The sequence below is a fragment of the Musca vetustissima genome, unplaced genomic scaffold (assembly GCF_032173495.1).
Source record: "Musca vetustissima isolate MV318-11 ecotype Yass unplaced genomic scaffold, APGP_CSIRO_Mvet_v1 utg2304, whole genome shotgun sequence".
In the NCBI taxonomy this organism is placed as follows: Eukaryota; Metazoa; Arthropoda; class Insecta; order Diptera; family Muscidae; genus Musca; species Musca vetustissima.
In genome coordinates, this window is record NW_026880246.1 from 235,181 (window position 1) to 248,761 (window position 13,581).

Below are 13,581 nucleotides of genomic sequence, written 5' to 3' on the forward strand. Positions count from 1 at the left end.
TCTTTAACATGATTGAATATCGCGATTTTGCTATTCAGTATCATTATTCCGAGCAGGGCCCTTTTAGCTGGTCTGCGTTAGATCTACAGAATGAGGAATCTGAAATATTGGCTATTACATTGCAAAAATTCGCAAAGACCTACTGCCGTTTATGTAAGAATGAGGAAGAGTTGGAAAGTACCGAGTGTCGACTATTTGGGAGATACGAGATTGATACTCTAATATTCTTCTCCAGGATAGTTTTATCGAGCTAAAACATTTAATTTTTCTCTTTCCTACTTCTTGTTCCCATCCTATAACTAACCCCATTTTGGTATGTTCCAGAACTCCAATAATTTATTATATTTTATATTTTTTTGATATCATAAACGAAAATTTGTTATTGTTATATACTTTTTTCTTTTTTGCAGCATCTGGAACAGAGGTAACATGTTTAAATTTTATCAAAATTTAAAGAAAAAGGACCAATAAATAGTTTCCTTAATTTTTATTTTGTACACATTCGAGGCTTTAATTTCTTATAGGCCAACAGACCCTCTTTGCGAAGCTGCCGTGTATAATTTGAGTAACGATAATACAAGGCACCTCTGGCAGATTGTGATCCGGAGTGGGGTACAAAATATGTTTCCTGTAAGAACCAATAAAAATAACATATTTTTAGTAAAATAAAAAATACACAACAAAACACTTACATATTTTTCCGTGGGAAACAATTCAATAAGTTGTCGACTCATATCATGAAATATCGCGGTATATTTGTCAACTTTACGCTCAACCACCTCCCTTATTAGAATATTAACGATACGCTTACGATTTTTAATATCCAAAAATTTATTGATTTTATAAAATTCGAGTATGGCCTGGCCTTCGGTGGAGCGGCTTAAAATATCGAGGACAATCTAAAAGGAAATAGTTTATTTGTCACGATTATTAATTATAATTAATATATAGAATAAAAAAACTTACAAATCTTTCTCCCTTATATTTTTTAAACGATTTCTGATTTACTAGCACAGGAGGCCTGGTTTCCGTTGGTGGGATATTTATTGTTTCATTATTATTTTCATCATGTATCTGTTGTGAATATTCGAAATGAAAGGTATTTTCAGATTGTAGTTGATCTGAAATAAGAATGAAAATATTATTCTATATTTTATACTCATTATATTCTCAAAATTGTATATAACTTATTTGGGAAGTATAGCTTTAGAAATTTAAAAGGAGAAAAATATAGAAAATATAATTTAGACCTCTCTCTCTCTCTCTTCATTTGAACTTACCTTTGGTATATAATGTCTCCTGCTCCAAGTCCTGCTCCGAATTACATTCAGTTTTCAATTCAATTTGTTCCAAAAATGATTCGTTATCATCAAATGATCTTTGCGCGGAACTGTAAATTGTACTATCTGCATTACATTGGTGCTCTCTCCATTCGTGTAAGAGAGCACGAAATATTGTACGTAAACCAATTTTAGGTATTAGTTCATTAATATCCTGTTCATTTAAATACATCAGAGAACGTATTGTTATATCGTGATCTAGAAGTAGTACATAATAATTACATTACTTAATTGTAATTATTAAAAACTAGTTTTAATTTAAATGGTACCTCTGAAAGTCTTTTGGAGTTCCATTAAATTCCATTTTTGTAAAAGTTGAAAAGCTTCTGCTTGTCCGTGTTTTAAATACTCCAGTTGGGGTGTTGATGAACGAGATTTTACTGAAATATTAAACGAATTAAAGTTTATAACCAGTAAGGGAAGTAGTAAAGTCGGACGGGCCGACTATAAGATACCCTTCACCACTATGGGTATATGAAACAGGACAATTAACATGAAATTGGATGAACTAAAATATGTGATATTTATCTAAATGTGAATCAACTTAGATCAATCTATGAGCATGTCATTTGTTTGTTACAATGGGACAAATGTTGGGCCGTTGGGCTATGTCTGTACTTCTAGAAAACGCAACTACGTTATTCTATGCTCAATTTTGCACCGTTTACTTAAAATCGGACGAAAATATATTTGGAATCTATATCTAAATATGAACCGATTTCAACGAAACTTGTCACTGGTTGGGTTATACTAATTTCAGTACGTTTTGTTCCTATCAACCTTGGTTCCTTGGTGCGTCAATTACTTAAAATCAATCGATCTATACGGAAATATATAAATCTTAATCTGATCCGATTTTCACGAAATTCAGCACACACCATTCCAGGCTCAATCCAGTATGATATACCAAATTTCGTGCAAATCGAAAGATTTATAGGGACATTGGTGAATCTTTAACATAAAATCGGACGAAACTATATATGGAAGCTATATCTTAATCAGGACCGATTTTCACGAAACTTGGCATAAAGCACTCTAGGCTCAATTAAGTACGTTATGCCAAATTTCGTGCAAATCGAAAGATATATAGGGACTTTGGTGCATTATTTACGTAAAATCGGACGAAACTATATATGGGAGCTGTATCTAAATCTGGACCGATTTTCACGAAACTTGGCAGATATCACTCTAGGCTCAATTAAGTACGTTATACCAAATTTCGTGCAAATCGAAAGATATATAGGGACTTTGGTGCATCATTTACATAAAATCGGATTAAGTATATACGGGAGCTATATCTAAATCTGGACCGATTTTCACGAAACTTGGCAGATATCACTCTAGGCTCAATTAAGTACGTTATGCCAAATTTCGTGCAAATCGAAAGATATATAGGGACCTTGGTGCATCATTTACATAAAATCAGACGAAACTATATATGGGAGCTATATCTAAATCTGGACCGATTTTCACGAAACTTGGCAGATATCATTCTAGGCTCAATTCAGTACGTTATGCCAAATTTCGTGCCAATCGAAATATACATAGGGACTTTGGTGCACCATTTACATAAAATCGGACGAAACTATATATGGGAGCTATATCGAAATCTGGACCGATTTCCCCGAAACTTGCCAGACATCACTCTAGGCTCAATCTAAATCTGGACCGATTTTCACGAAACTTGGCAGACATAATTTTAAGCTTAATTCATTGCGCTGTGCCTAATTTCGTGCAAATCGGACGATGTATAGGGATTTTGGTGCACCATTTACCTTAAATCGGACGAAAAAATATATGGGAGCTATATCAAAATCTGAACCGATTTTTCCCAATTTCAATAGCATTCGTCCTTGGGCCATATAAGTGAACTGTGCCAAATTTCATCCAAATCGGATCATAAATGCGACCTGTACTTTGTTCACAAAAATATATGGACGGACGGACGGACGGACGGACAGGCGTAAATCGACTCAGAAAGTGATTTTATGCATATTCTCAAAAGGAACTATGGGTCTATCTCGATTCCTTTTGCCTGTTACAAACATATGCACAAAGACATAATACCCTGTACCACAGTGTGGTGAAGGGTATAAAAATAAGTTTAAGTTTTATAACTTCAGCAAGAGAACTATAATATTTAAACTGGAAAAATTGGAATAAACATAAGCTTTTCATATGTTAAAAGTAATTTGAAAACAAAAAGGAAAGTTCAAATGTCGGACGGGGCCGACTATATGATACCCTTTACCACTTTGGGTGCATACAAGAGATGTTAATATATACAATATCCTGTAGATAGATGGAATCTGGCGAAATTAAAGTGATATTTAAATAGATATTTGAACCAATTGAAAAACCCCATACACATACAAATCTGACATCAATAAAAAATGAATGTCAAACGGGTAGAATTGGATTTTTTGGTGTACCATTTGTATGAAATCGAGTAAATTTATATATATAAACATATGGACCTAATTGAGCAACCGTTGCATACAACATTTGTTTTTTTTATCACTCTATATTCAATTTAATACCCTCTGCAAAATTTCGTGTAAATCGAACAAACATAGGCCCTTTGGGGCACCATTTACATAAAATCGAACGAAAATATATATAAGACCTATATCGAAATCTGAACCGATTTCAACAAACCTTATAACATAGAATTTTCATTTGCATTCCCTATTAAAAATGTTGCTCAATCGGACAAATATAGGAGCTATATCCAAATCTGAACCGATTCTAACAAAACTTTGCAGACATCAGACTGGACCTACTTCAGTACTCTCTGCAAAATTTTGTCTCAATCGGACAAATATTGGAAGTTTGGTGCATAATTCACAAAAAATCCGACGAAACTATATAAGGGAGCTATATCTAAATCTGAACCGATTTTAACAAAACTTCGCAGACATCAGTCTGGACCTAATTCAGTACTCTGTGCAAAATTTTGTCCCATTCGGACAATTATTGGGAGTTTGGTGTATTATTCACAAAAAAAAAAAACCAGTAAGGAAAGTAGTAAAGTCGGACGGGGCCGACTATATGATACCCTTCACCACTATGGGTATATTAAACAGGACTATTAACATGAAATATATATGGGAGCTATATAGACCGATTTTCTCGAAACTTGGCAGACATCACATTAGGCTCAATTCAGTACGTTATGCCAAATTTCGTGCAAATCGAAGGATATATAGGGACTTTGGTGCACCATTTATATGAAATCGGACGAAACTATATAAGATTTTCACGAAACTTAGCAAATTGCCAAATTTCGTGCAAATCGAAAGATATATAAGTACTTTGTGGCACCATTTACATGAAATCGGACGAAACTATATATGGGAGCTATATCTAAATCTGAACCGATTTTCTCAAAACTTGGCAGACATCACTCTAGGCTTAATTCAGTACGATATGCCAAATTTCGTGCAAATCGAAAGATATATAGGAACTTTGGGGCACCATTTACATGAAATCGGACGAAACTATATATGGGAGCTATATCTAAATCTGAACCGATTTTCTCAAAACTTGGCAGACATCACTCTAGGCTCAATTCAGTACGTTATGCCAAATTTCGTGCAAATCGAAAGATATATAGGAACTTTGGGGCACCATTTACATGAAATCGGACGAACATCAGACAGACAGAGAGACATCACTCTAGGCTCAATTCAGTACGTTATGCCAAATTTCGTGCAAATCGAAAGATATATAGGGACTTTGGGGCACCATTTACATGAAATCGGACGAAACTATATATGGGAGCTATATCTAAATCAGGACCGATTTTCACGAAACTTGGAAGACATCACTCTAGGCTTAATTCAGTACGATATGCCAAATTTCGTGCAAATCGAAAGATATATAGGGACTTTGGGGCACCATTTACATCAAATCGGAGGAAACTATATATGGCAGGTATATATAAATCTGAACCGATTTTCTCAAAACTCGGCAGACATCACTCTAGGAACAATTCAGTACGTTATGCCAAATTTCGTGCAAATCGAAAGATATATAGGTACTTTGGGGCACCATTTACATGAAATCGGACGAAACTATATATGGGAGGTATATCTAAATCTGAACCGATTTTCTTAAAACTTGGCAGACATAATTCTAGGCTCAATTCAGTACGTTATGCCAAAATTGGTGCAAATCGAAAGATATATAGGGACTTTGGTGCACCATTTACATGAAATCGGACGAAACTATATATGGGAGCTATATCTAAATCTGAAGCGATTTTCACGAAACTTGGCAGACATAATTCTAGGCTCAATTCAGTACGTTATGCCAAATTTCGTGCAAATCGAAAGATATATAGGAACTTTGGGGCACCATTTACATGAAATCGGACGAACATCAGACAGACAGAGAGACATCACTCTAGGCTCAATTCAGTACGTTATGTCAAATTTCGTGCAAATCGAAAGATATATAGGGACTTTGGGGCACCATTTACATGAAATCGGACGAAACTATATATGGGAGCTATATCTAAATCAGGACCGATTTTCACGAAACTTGGCAGACATCACTCTAGGCTTAATTCAGTACGATATGCCAAATTTCGTGCAAATCGAAAGATATATAGGGACTTTGGGGCACCATTTACATCAAATCGGAGGAAACTATATATGGCAGGTATATATAAATCTGAACCGATTTTCTCAAAAGTCGGCAGACATCACTCTAGGAACAATTCAGTGCGTTAAGCCAAATTTCGTACAAATCGAAAGATATATAGGTACTTTGGGGCACCATTTACATGTAATCGGACGAAACTATATATGGGAGGTATATCTAAATCTGAACCGATTTTCTTAAAACTTTGCAGACGTAATTCTAGGCTCAATTCAGTACGTTATGCCAAAATTGGTGCAAATCGAAAGATATATAGGGATTTTGGTGCACCATTTACATGAAATCGGACGAAACTATATATGGGAGCTATATCTAAATCTGAACCGATTTTCACGAAACTTGGCAGACATAATTCTAGGCTCAATTCAGTACGTTATGCCAAAATTGGTGCAAATCGAAAGATATATAGGGACTTTGGTGCACCATTTACTTGAAATCGGACGAAACTATATATGGGAGCTATATCTAAATCTGGACCGATTTTCACGAAACATGGCAGACATAATTCTAGGCTCAATTCAGTACGTTATGCCAAAATTGGTGCAAATCGAAAGATATATAGGGACTTTTGATGCACCATTTACATGAACTCGGACGAAACTATATATGGGAGCTATATCTAAATCTGAACCGATTTTCACGAAACTTGGCAGACATCATTCTAGACCTAAATGATTAGGCTGTACCAAATTTCGTGCAAATCGAAAGATATATGTGGACTTTGGTGCACCATTTACATGAAATCGGACGAAACTATATATGGGAGCTATATCTAAATCTGGACCGATTTTCATGAAACTTGGCAGACATCATTCTAGACCTAAATGATTAGGCTGTACCAAATTTCGTGCAAATCGAAAGATATATGTGGACTTTGGTGCACCATTTACATGAAATCGGACGAAACTATATATGGGAGCTATATCTAAATCTGGACCGATTTTCATGAAACTTGGCAGACATTATTCTAGACGTAAATGATTAGGCTGTACCAAATTTCGTGCAAATCGAAAGATATATAGGGACCGTTTACATTAAATCGGTTAAATATATATATGGGAGCTATATCTAAATCTGAACCGATTTTTCCCAATTTCAATAGGGTTCGTCCTTAGGCCGAATAAGTGACCTATGCCAAATTTCATCCAATTCGGATCATAAATGCGACCTGTACTTTGTTTACAATTTAACATGGACAGACAGACGGACAGACGGACGGACGGACATGCATAAATCGACTTAAAAAGTGGTTATATGCATATTCTCAAAAAGAACCATGTGTCTATCTCGTTTCCTTTTGCCTGTTACAAACATATGCACAAAGACATAATACCCTGTACCACAGTGTGGTGAAGGGTATAAAAACGGAAGAAACTATATATGGGAGCTATATCTAAATATAAACTGATTTTAACAAATCGGTACTATGTGCAAAATTGTATCCCAATGCGGCAAATATTGGGATTTTGATGCATCAGTTACATAAAATCGGACGAAACTATATATGGGAGCTATATCTAAATTTATATCTAAAAAGGGTTCGTCTTGGGTCAAATAAGTGAACTGTGCCAAATTTCATTCAAATCGGTTCATAAATGCGACCAGTACTTTGTTCACAAAAATACATGGACGGACAGACGGACGGACGGACATGCATAAATCGACTCAGAAAGTGATTCTATGCATATTCTCAAAAGGAACCATGGGTCTATCTCGTTTCCTTTTGCCTGTTACAAACATATGCACTTAAACATAATACCCTGTACGATAGTGTGGTGAAATCATTCTGAAATCTATATAAAATTGCATGTCAATCGGGCAGATTTGGGGTCTAGACTCAATTAGCTACGATGTGCAAATTTTCATGATGGGGACTAAGGACTTAATATTTAGAATGAAAGATGTTTCAAAACGTATAGAACATGTTACGGACAAACAAGCTTCAGATATATTAAAAGAACACACGTACATATTCGAAGTATATTTTATACAATTTCATAATTTTTGCTTATTCTTATGAAAAACCCGATGTTCAGAAAAAATGTACAGAGACACGCGGGCGAGCCTGTGTAAATCGTCATATTTTTATTTAAATGATGCTTCAAAGTCCCCTTCATTTAAATTGAGTCTAGAAATATTTGTTTTAAATTTCATTAATTAATTTAAATTTCATTGAACTTGGTTCAGATTCGGCCGATTTTATGTAATTGGTGCACCAAAGATCCTTCATTTTTCAAATTACGCGATATTTTGAACAGCGTATTGGATTGCGACTGAAATTACATATACATTAGTTTGGGGAAAAAGAAATCCATTTTTTTCGGCAGATGGCTGTACTGATAGATTTCTCGCAAAGTATCGATCAAACAATTTATCAGATTTATGCTCGTTGGAGGGGTGGTAAAGTAGTAAAGTCGGACGGGGATATATGATACCCTTCACCACTATGGGTATATTGAACAGAACTATTAACATGAAATTGGATGAAATAATATATGTGCTATTTATCTAAATGTGAATCTACCTAGATCTATCCATAAAGTATGTAAATCGACTTCAAACAAATATAAATAGGTCATCCGTTGGGCTATGTCTGTACTTCTAGAAAACGCAACTACGTAATTCTATGCTACATGAGGAGCTTGATGCCCAATTTACTTGAAATCGGGCGAAAAAATATATGGAAGCCCTATCCAAATATTAAGCGATTTCAAACAAACATTTCACAGGTTAGGTTATAGTAATTTCAGAACGTTTGGTTCCTATCAGCCTATTGGTTCCTTGGTGCGTCAATTACTTAAAATCAATCTATAATAAAAAGGAGCTATATCTAAATCTGGACCGCTTTTCACGAAACAAGGCAGACATCACTCTAGGCTCAATTCAGTACGTTATGCCAAATTTCGTGCAAATCGAAAGATATATAGCGACTTTGGTGCACCATTTACATGAAATCGGACGAAACTATATATGGGAGCTATATAGAAATCTGGACCGATTTTCTCGAAACTTGGCAGACATCTCTCTAGGCTCATTTCAGTACGTTATGCCAAATTTCGTGCAAATCGAAGGAAATATAGGGACTTTGGTGCACCATTTATATGAAATCGGACGAAACTATATATGGGAGCTATATCTAACTTGGCAGACATCATTCTAGGCTCAATTCAGTACGTTATGTCAAATTTCGTGCAAATCGAAGGATATATAGGGTCTTTGGTGCACCATTTACATGAAATCGGACGAAACTATAGCTATATCTACATCTTGACCGATTTTCAGGAAACTTGGCAGACATCATTCTAGACTCAATTCAGTACGTTATGCCAAATTTTGCGCAAATCGAAGGATATATAGGGACTTTGGTGCACCATTTACATGAAATCGGACGAAACTATATATGGGAGCTATATCTAAATCTGGACCGATTTTCACGAAACTTAGCAGACATAATTCTAGACCTAAATGATTAGGCTGTACCAAATTTCGTGCAAATCGAAAGATATATAGGGACTGTTTACATTGAATCGGTTAAATATATATATATATATATATGGGAGCTATATCTAAATCTGAACCGATTTTCACGAAACTTGACAGCCATCATTCTCGATCTTATTCATAACTCTGTGCTAAATGTCGTGCACATCAAAAAATTTCCAGGGACTTTAGTGGACTATTTACCTAAAATCGGGCGAAGCTATATATGGGAGCTATATCTAAATCTGAACCGATTTTCACGAAACTTTGCTCATGTCATTCTAGACTTAATTTAGTACGTTGTGCCAAATTTCGTGCAAATCAAAATATTTCCAGGGACATTAGTGGGCTATTTACCTAAAATCGGGCGAAGCTATATATGGGAGCTGCATCTAAATCTGAACCGATTTTCACTAAACTTTGCACATATCATTCTAGACTTAATTTAGTACGTTGTGCCAAATTTTGTGCAAATCGGAAGATATATAGGTACTTTGGTGCACCATTTACCTTAAATCGGACGAAGATTTATATGGGAGCTATATTTAAATCTGAACCGACTTTCGCGAAACTTTGCACACATCATTCGTGACCTTATTCATTACGCTGTGCCAAATTTCGTGCAAATCGAAAGATATATAGGGGCTTTCGTGCACCATTTACCTTAAATCGGACGAAAATATATATGGGAGCTATAACTAAATCTGAACCGATTTTTCCCAATATCAATAGGGTTCGTGCTTGGGCCAAATAAGTGAACTGTGCCAAATTTCATCCAAATCGGATCATAAATGCGACCTGTAATTTGTTTACAATTTAACATGGACAGACAGACGGACGGACGGACATGCGTAAATCGACTTAGAAAGTGATTCTATGCATATTCTCAAAAGGAACCATGGGTCTATCTCGATTATTTTTGCCTGTTACAAACATATGCAAACATACCCTTCACAGTGTGGTGAAGGGTATAAAAACACCAATATATGTACGAAGAACTAACATTTACCGGTGACCAGGTTAAAAAATATCCTTGGAATACACTGTTTCCACATACATATACCTAGGTTCACATATTTGTTTTATCCCCACACTTTCCAAAATAATTAGTTGTAGTATAGTTCCATGTGATGTTGGAAACTTAATTTTAATTAAATGTGAGTGGAGATATAATAATTTAATATAATATAATAATATAATAATTTTACTCTTTTCTGTATGGCTCGTTAATTAGCTCTCAAATATTTAATTAACAAAACACATATTCTCCATGGGCACAATTAACTCTCAATCATTTTGTTGCTTGCAGACAAAATTGGCATTCAAAGGGTTAAATAAGCAACTGTAATTTATTTCGTTTCAAAAACACCACTGCTGGCTTGTCTTTTTCTATTTATTATAATTTATTTTATATTTTCTTAACTTCTTCTTTTCAATGTCATTGTATATAAATATTCAATATTTGCGATGTATGGTCAACTTCACTTAAGGAAATTTTCATTATTCTGTTTTCAATTATTTTTTCTCTTTACCTGATTCGTGCATTTTTTTACTTTCTTTAATTTGTATTCCACTTTCTTACGAATATTAAAAAAAAATATTATCCACCTTTTTAATCTTTTCTTATCTCACTACCAGGGTATTATAAAATATTCGACACATTACCGCGATGGTGTTAATTCAACTGAACTAAATTGTCAGACTAACAAACTTTAGCTGCGTTTTCCGCGTGTCACCTCTACCTTCTTTACTTTACGACTTTTCAGAGTTTTCGGACTGTTATTATCACACTTGTAGATTATTGTACGGAGACCACCGTGAGGTGATAACAGTTTAGCACACTGTTCTTTTCCATTGTTTTTTGTTCTTTGCGAGAGAATGGGAGAGAGGATAGAGAACAAACTACGTAAAACCAACAAGATCACATCATGAATATCGAAGTACGAGTAAAGGTGAAATGAAAATCAACGAGAATAATAACTGTTAACTTTGGGGCCTTATCTTTCGACAACAATTTATTATTCTGATTGTCCGTGACGAGCAATAATTTACTCACTTTTATCCACTTCAAACGGCAGAAGTGGGTAAAAATGACACAAGTCAAGTCGAGGAAACATTTTTTGTTTTCTTTTAATTTATAACATAAATATAGATTTTTACAGTGTTTATCAGTCATATTAATAGCAAGACAGTGGGGTCTATGTTGCTCATTTCAAAAGAACTTCATAATGCCGAAAATGAAACGTCGATGGAAAAAATGTGACTATTACCTTTAAAATATGGGAAATGGGGCGGTACCGTTATGTGGGAGCTATACCAAAACATGTACCGATGTATCCCATTGGCAAAACTGAACATCCAGGGAGTAGTAGCATTTTAAGTACAAAATGTTTAAGCTCCATCGTGATGTCTACAGACACAGAATAGAATATATCAGTTCGATCATTTTCTATACGTTCAAGGTTCTAGTGCAATTTTTATACCTGTGTGTCTGCACTTTGGTATTTTGTTTTTTTTTTGTTCTTTCCAATTTCCTTTTTAAACCATCCATATCCCCCACTGTGTTGTCATCAAACTTTTCGAACTAAAATTTGTATTTATCTAAATATAAAATGATACGATTTATGGGTGTTCATTTATATGACAGTTTACCGTGTTATCTGTCACTATTGTGCCAATTGTAATTTTAAAGTGAAGGTGATGAATGAACCTACCTACATACGAGTATGTATGTTTATTTTGGTTTTTTAATCTTATCTGCTCTATAATTATAACTTTAAAATTGGTCAAACCTGCATATAATTTAAAAAATATATATATTTATATTTAGAAAAAAGTTGTACAAATTTTCATTCTACACATTTAATACATTGGGTAGAAAATCTGCCTACCAAAAATATTAACATAGCCACACTTTTAAAGATTGCCTCATTCGGCATTTTACCCGTATTGACTCGAATTTGATATTTTAAATTATCGTTGCGCAGAAAATATCCTGCCAAAAATATCAATATTAGTCCATCTTTCGAAATCCATAGATTCGATAGATTCCATAGAATCGAACCCCATTTCGTAATTTTTAAGACCGTCATATATGCAGCAAATTATTAATTTAGATCAAATATGGACATAGCCCTCATATAAAAGTATCGTAATATTTCCTGTATTTTGAAGGTTTTAGTCGCATTCTTTTATTATGCAGAAAATTTTATACAAACTTACTTTACTGGCTCGGGAAAAAATTTTGTAGGCGCGTTGATCTTGTACGCAACTTTCCCAATTTTAAAGACCATGCTTCGATATGTTGGCCTTCCGCTTCTGTGTGAACCATTAGTAGCATCGCTTTTAATGCCTCTTGAGCGGGAACATCCTCATCCATTCGCACCACATGGCTAGCCACAATAGTCGCTGCAGCTCGATGCGTCTGACTATGTCGATGTTCGTATATAGCTCGTGGTTCATTTGCGTCGGAGAATTTTTCTCTCAAACACTCAAGAGCTGCTACCTCTGCTTGCGCAAGTACCCATGCTTCAGATCCATACAACTGCACGTGTAGTATCAGTGTATTGTAGAGTGGGAGTTTGGCCTTTCGAGATTTTGTCTGGTTTCTAAATTGCTTACTTAGACCATAGGATCATCTGTTGGCCCTCGTTTGGTATTGAAGGCATCCCAGAGGTCCTTTCCGACTCTAACTGCTGACTTTGCATAGCCGTCTTAATTTTGCAGGAATGTCGAACGCAGACATGGCTTTAAACCACCCTGAGCGGATAGGGTTGGCGAATGCGGCTTCTGATACTCAAAGAATAGTTGGAATATGTGGATGTGGTTTTCGTGGGTCTTTTCCAGGATTTGGCACAGTGTACAAATCTGGCCTTTTGTGGATTTGCCAGGTCTGAAAACACATTGGTATGTTCCAATAGCACTTTATATGCGATGGGAAGGAGAATAATTCCTCTATAATTGGTACACATCGTCTTTTCTCCGAGATTTCAATCATTGGACATCGTTCCCCTAGCCATATTGTACTAATCAACTCCTGATAAACAACTCACAAGCAGTCTTGAGTAGTTCGACACCTGTTATTATTCTTCACATT

At 35.2% G+C, this 13,581-nt stretch overlaps 1 long non-coding RNA gene across 1 annotated transcript; it reads right to left on the reverse strand.

Annotated features, from left to right (window-relative positions):
* Window positions 1–484: 484 nt before the first annotated feature.
* LOC133325738 (uncharacterized) lies at window positions 485–818 on the reverse strand. The gene is made up of 2 exons (XR_009754172.1): window positions 693–818; window positions 485–628 (listed from the first exon to the last, which is right to left on the reverse strand). It is a non-coding gene; the product is annotated as an uncharacterized LOC133325738 (long non-coding RNA).
* Between the last annotated feature and the right edge of the window lie 12,763 nt (window positions 819–13,581).